We start from the raw sequence: 6,876 nt of genomic DNA, 5'->3' as shown, positions 1-6,876 counted from the left end.
TGGCCAGGCACAGTGGCTCATGCTTGTAATCCTAGCACTTCAGGAGCCCAAAGCAGGAGAATTGCTTGAGCCTAGGAGTTCAAGACTAGCCTGGGCATCATGGCAAAACCCCATCTCTACAAAAAGATAAAAAATTAGGCAGGCATGGTGGTGCACCCCTGTAGTCCCAGCCTCTCGGAAGGCTGAAGCAGGAGGATCACTTGAGCCTGGGAGGTGGAGGTTGCCATGAACCGTGATCGTGCCACTGCACTCCAGCCTGGGTGAAAGAGTGAAACTCCATCTCAAAAAAAAAAAAAAGTAGCATGAATTTTCAACTTTTAGTTTTAGAATGGATATATACAGTTTTTAAAAATATAATAGAACATGTTATAGCATCTCAGAAACATGTTTAAAAACTAGTTTCAAGTACATATGGAAAGTATGATACCATTCATACAAATTTCTAAAATGTGCAAACAATATGTATATTGTTGACAGATACATATTTTTGTAATAAAACACAAGCACACAAAATTCAGTTTATTGCTTCTTAGGACAGATGGAGAGAAAAAGCTATAGGAGCTGTAATGTTTCTATTGTTTATAATGTTTTATTTCTTTAAAAAAAAGCTCTAAGATAAATGTAAAATGTTAACATTTGTTCAATTTGAGTAGGGCGAGTACATAAACTTATATTATCTTTGCACTTTTGTATGTTTTAAACTTATATTATCTTCTGTACTTTTGTATGTTTGAAATATAGGATTCAAAGTAACGTTTAGAAGAAAATACCTGGCCAGGCGCGGTGGCTCATGCCTGTAATTCCAGCACTTTGGGAGGCTGAGGCAGGCAGATCACCTGAAGTCAGGAGTTCAAGACCAGCCTGGCCAATGTGGTGAAACCCCATCTGTACTAAAAATGCAAAAATTAGCTGGGCATGGTGGCGGGCACCTGTAGTCCCAGCTACTCGGGAGGCTGAGGCAGGAGAATCGCTTGAAGCCGTGTGGCGGAGGTTGCAGTGAGCCGAGATCGTGTGCCACTGCACTTGAGCCTGGGCGACAGAGTGAGACTCTGTCTCAAATAAATAAATAAATAAATAATAACAGAAAATACATGGACTTACATTAATCATTTCATAAGAAAACATTGTATTTTAAAAGACTGCAACTTTAACTTGTCCCAACTTGTCTTGGGGCAAACTTAAAATGTTAGTATTTTTCTAACAAGCAAAAAAAAAAAAAAAAAAACCCACACAAAATTGGAGAAAATTTAATGAAACTACATACCCTGGAAATATTTGAATTGGTTTGTGGCTTGGGGCAAAAGAAGAAAACTGAAGCCATGCCAATTTTAAAGGCATAACCTCCTTTTGAATCACTGATCTTTCTTCTAATATTTGGAAACAGATCCCTAAACTGGCTCCTAAACTGCTTTACTTCAACAGTCATACAGCTGGGCAAAACTGCGATGCCTCTCATTTTAACCAGCTCTTCATTGTCATCTTTTATTTGTGCACTGGTGCCACTGAAGAAGTATTCCAATTGTTCTGATTTCCTTTTGGGAACTTGACAAGCCACTGCCATTTCCTTTCTTCCTTCCTTTCTTTCTTTCTTCCTTCCTTCCTTCCTTCCTTCCTTCCTTCCTTCCTTCCTTCCTTCCTTCCTTCCCTCCCTCCTTTGCCTTCCCTCCCTCCCTCCTTTGCCTTCCCTCCCTCCCTCCTTTCTCTTTCTTTCTTTCCTTCCTTCTTTCTCTCTCTCTCTCCTTCCTTCCTTCCTTCCTTCCTTCCTTCCTTCCTTCCTTCCTTCCTTCCTTCCTTCCTTCCTTCCTTCCTTCCTTCCTTCCCTCCCTCCCTCCCTCCCTCCCTCCTTCCTTCCTCCTTCCTTCCTTCCTTCCTTCCTTCCTTCCTTCCTTCCTTCCTTCCTTCCTTCCTTCCCTTCTTTTCTTTCTCTCTTTCTTTCTTTCTTTCAACGGAGTCTTGCTCTTGTAGCCCAGGCTGGAGTGCAATGGCACAATCTCGGCTCACTGCAACCTCCGCCTCCTGGGTTTAAGCGATTCTCCTGCCTCAGCCTCCAGAATAGCTGGGATTACAGGTGCTTGCCACCATGCCCGGCTAATTTTTATATTTTTAGTAGAGACGGCGTTTTGCCATGTTGGCCAGGGTGGTCTCAAACTCCTGACCTCGTGAGATGCCTACCTTGGCCTCCCAAAGGACTGGGATCACAGGCGTGAGTCACTGCGCCTGGCCGCCACTGCCATTTTCAAAATGGTGAAAACATGTCTTTGTCAAGGAAGATTTTGTAGATGGAATGTTTTGGTTCTCTGGACACAGATTGAGCACCTGAGAGTCTCAGTAACACACCTAGTTTGGCTGCTTTGCAGAAGACACTCCATACATTGTGACTTGTTGCTCTCACCATCAACAGAAATTGGGCTGTGCAAGCAATTTTGAAAGAAGTCTTGTCTACTGCTGTGAAAGTCATCAACTTTATCAGAGCCCAGTCCTGACCCCAGCCTTTTCAAGAAATTTTGTCTAGAAAAAAGATCAAAGTAGAAAACTCTTCTCTATTGCACATAGTTTACTGACTTTCCAAGAAACAAATGGTAAAGTATGTAACTGAACTTCATGGGGGCAGAGGGAAAGGAGGTACCTGATCAGAACAGTTTAGGAGTTCTTTCATGGTTTTGTTACATCATATATGTTTTTGGTCATGAGACTCAGATACATTTTTTGATTCAAGGTCTTAAAGCATTATGTATGCTGCTAAAAGAACCAAGTCTTATAGCTCAGCCATCGTTTCTTTAGTTACTACCTAATGGAGATGGGTTTTAAACTTCCCAGTATGGAGGAAGGACTTTCTATTGTCTGAAGCCCATTGAGAAAGTCTTATTCATTTCTCTACAAGCAGATGTCTTCAACACCTGAAACACACAGAATTCTTTTAAATGTTACTTGTGCTCAGATGATTCATATTTAATGAGTACCTCACCAAAGACGTCTCCATTGATTTACAGTGGTTATGATGAGATATGAATTCAATTCAGTCTTGGAGTTTTGACCTATATGAGTCAATGTGTTCAGTACTTCTTGCCATGCAAACAAAAACACAACTGGATGACACAGATGATGTAACATCTAGATTTTAATCTAAAACATAGATTCAAATCAGAAGCAATTTTTCACTGGAATTCACTATTGAGCAAAGTAAAGGCTGCCTTTTATTGACACACTTTAATTTAAATTACTGAAGATAATATTTTGCATAAAATAAATTATAGCAGTAATTTTTTGATTACTACAAGCAGGACACTATGCAAATCACTGCATATGTAGTGTATTAGTTCATTCTTACATTGCTATAAAGAAATACCTGAGGCTGGGTAATTTACAAAGAAAAAATGTTTCATTGGCTCATGGTTTTGCAAGCTGTACAGGAAGCATGGTGCCAGCATATGCTGGGCTTCTGGTGGGGGCCTCAGGGAGCTCTTACTCATGGCAAAAGATGACAGGGATCCAGCATGTCACATGGTGAGAGTGGAAGCAAGAGAGAGAAGGGGGAGGACCCAGACTCTTAACTGGATCTCACATGATTTAACTGAGCAAGAACTCACTTATGACCAGGGAAAGATGCTAAGCCATTCATGAGGGATCCTACCCCAAGATCCGATCCCCTCCCACCAGGCTCCACCTCCAACATTGCGAATCACCTTTCAACATGATATTTAGAGAGGACCAACATCCAAACCATATCCATGTTTAACCCTGTAACAGTCCTATGAGAGGAGCATTATTAGTATTACTTTTTTTGGACTGATCAGAGCAGTGAGACATAGAGAGATTAAGTAACTTGTCCTGTGTTACACGGCTAGCACATGATAAAGCCAAATATTTCAGCACATCTGTGTGATTCCAGAGCCCATCTTTATACATAAAAGGAATCAATTTTCAGGGGAATAAAATACACCAAATGCAAACACCACAGTTTCTGTACAGTTTTCTCTAAAAGATTTGCTTTGATTTCAACAGAATTTCAGGGCTTCATAATCAGTAAAAGACAGAATCGCTCATCTACACAAACCACATAATTTGGCCTCCTTAAGGAGTCTTTCTTTTTTTCTCTTCCCTCCTTTTGCATCACAGTGTCTGGAGTACAGCAGGTGCTCTATGTCTAAATATTTGTCAAATGGCATACAATCAGGATGACTGTCCTGAGGTGGCCCCAGAAACAAGCTCACTGTCTCCTAGGGCTGTACTTGGGATGTGAGAGCAGTTTGTGGTGGGGAAGTATTCCTTGGTGTATGTACCATAGCTGGTGTTTGACCCTCAGTCTTGCAGCTTCGGAACTTTTGATTTTATCCATTTGAAGAGCCTATTATTGATGGCTCAGGGACACAGTCACATTAATATTGACAATTTGCCTGATATATAAGAGCTAAATAATTAATCGATCTATAATGAAAAACATGAAGGTCAGAAACACAGGATTATTAAAGTTGTCATGATCAGCATGTGTTCTCCAAGAAGGCAGACCTACATGGGAATGAAAGCATAACTGGAGTTTACTTGGTAAATATGAAGAATGAACAAGAGGGGTTGATTAGAGGATTCCAGTGTTTACTGGACTCAGCTAAGAGAGCCTAAGGCATCCATCTCCACAAATAAGGAGAGCCCTGCCAAAGTGCATAGAGCAGAATGGCTGTCCCCAGGACCTTTGCCATCCAATTGTTTGCTAAGGAGCCCAGCTAACGCTGCTACAATGAACACATTCATTCTTTGTATATGCTAATTATTTTAGTCTGGTTATGGTCATGTTTTATTGGTCAGATCTCTTTCAGGTGAATTTGCATCTCTCTGTAAAATCAATTTTTTGAACTTTTCAAAGTTCAATTCTTCCAAGGCAATTTTATTGGTGGATGTTCTACTATAATTTTAGTGTACTAATGACTAATATTTTTGAAGGTCACTCAAAAGAGGTCTAGTCCCTTTATCTTCCATTGAAAATTGCTCCTAATTTTAAAGTCAATATGTAAACCACATGAAGAAAATAATCACAGTCCTTCACTCAATAAACATTTTGGGGGCCTACTTAGTGTGTGCCAGGCTTGCTCTAAACAAGTTACTATTCTAGGCAATGAAATACAAAGATGAATGATAGCTCCACCTTCAAGGAGCTTGAAGGTGTGTAAACACATATGTAAACAAAAACAGGATCATGAAAGAATATCTATACAAAAAAGACTTGTAAACAAAATGATATTCAGTTCTAAACAGAAATATGAACAAATTACTGTGGGAAGCACAGAATGAAAAAAGAGATGGCTTCACCAAGAATAAACAGATTTTTCAAATAGACAAGATAGGGAAATACTTTTGACAGATGAAACCATTTATGCAAGTGCACAAAGATGTAAAGTTCCTACAAGGAATGGGGAAGGTGGTGCCCTGGAAGGCCGGAATGGGGACAAAGATGGGTTGGAGGAGACACAGGCACAAGGATGAGACTAAATTCTTCAGGGCCAGAGGCACAGGAAACCTTCCCTACCTCTCTGGAATACTCAGCTCTCCTTACTTGCCTCCTGTACCTCTGGCTATTAATTTTCTGTCTTTTTCAGAAGTTTCTGTTTTCCTCAGTTCATTCTTTAAATCAGCAATTTAAAACAAATAGTTTTTGAATGCATAATGCATGTGGCACAATATTCAAAAGCTATAGGGGCAAAGTGGAAAAAATCCTACTCCTGACTGCTAGCCACGCAGTTCTGCTCTCCTGCTCCCTGAGACAATCACTGGACCAGCTTCCTGCATATCCTCCCCAAAACTCTACATAGGCAAGCATATACATGTATGCATGTATGTGTGTGTGCATAGGCGTGTATGTATGTAATTTTTCATATATAATTTTTCACATGGAGAATAGAATATTCATATATCTTTTTTTTTTTTTTTTTTTGAGACGGAGTCTCGCTCGGTCGCCCAGGCTGGAGTGCAGTGGCCGGATCTCAGCTCACTGCAAGCTCCGCCTCCCAGGTTTACGCCATTCTCCTGCCTCAGCCTCCGAGTAGCTGGGATTACAGGCGCCCGCCACCTCGCCCGGCTAGTTTTTTTGTATTTTTTAGTAGAGACGGGGTTTCACCGTGTTGGCCAGGATGGTCTCGATCTCCTGACCTTGTGATCCACCCGTCTCGGCCTCCCAAAGTGCTGGGATTACAGGCTTGAGCCACTGCGCCTGGCCTATTAGTATATCTTGAATTCTTCACTCTAAAATAGATTTTGAAGATCTTTCCATATTGATTCATTATTTTATTCATTTCTTTGACAAGTATTTACTCAATGGCTACCATGTGCCAGGCACTCATGTAGTCAAGATACAGTAGAGGACAAAATAGGCGAAATCTCTGCCTTATGGAACTGACATTCTAGTAGAAAAAGTGCAGGAAAAACAGTCAAAAACTGAATAAGCAATGAAATATATATAATAAGCCAGCTGGTGATAAGAGCTGTGGAGAAGGCTGGGCGCGGTGGCTCAAGCCTGTAATCCCAGCACTTTGGGAGGCCGAGACGGGCGGATCACGAGGTCAGGAGATGAGACCATCCTGGCTAACACGGTGAAACCCCGTCTCTACTAAAAAATACAAAAAACTAGCCGGGCGAGGTGGCTGGCGCCTGTAGTCCCAGCTACTCCGGAGGCTGAGGCAGGAGAATGGCGTAAACCCGGGAGGCGGAGCTTGCAGTGAGCTGAGATCCGGCCACTGCACTCCAGCCTGGGCGACAGAGGGAGACTCCATCTCAAAAAAAAAAAAAAAAAGAGCTGTGGAGAAAAATAAAGCTGGGAGAGTAGAAGTTGAAGAGTGGCTGTGAGGATCTAAAGGATGCAGAGTAACAGCAAGAGAGAGACTTTATTCC

This window comes from Macaca nemestrina, chromosome 10 (genome assembly GCF_043159975.1).
Source record: "Macaca nemestrina isolate mMacNem1 chromosome 10, mMacNem.hap1, whole genome shotgun sequence".
NCBI classification, from domain to species: Eukaryota; Metazoa; Chordata; class Mammalia; order Primates; family Cercopithecidae; genus Macaca; species Macaca nemestrina.
This window is presented reverse-complemented; position numbering follows the sequence as displayed.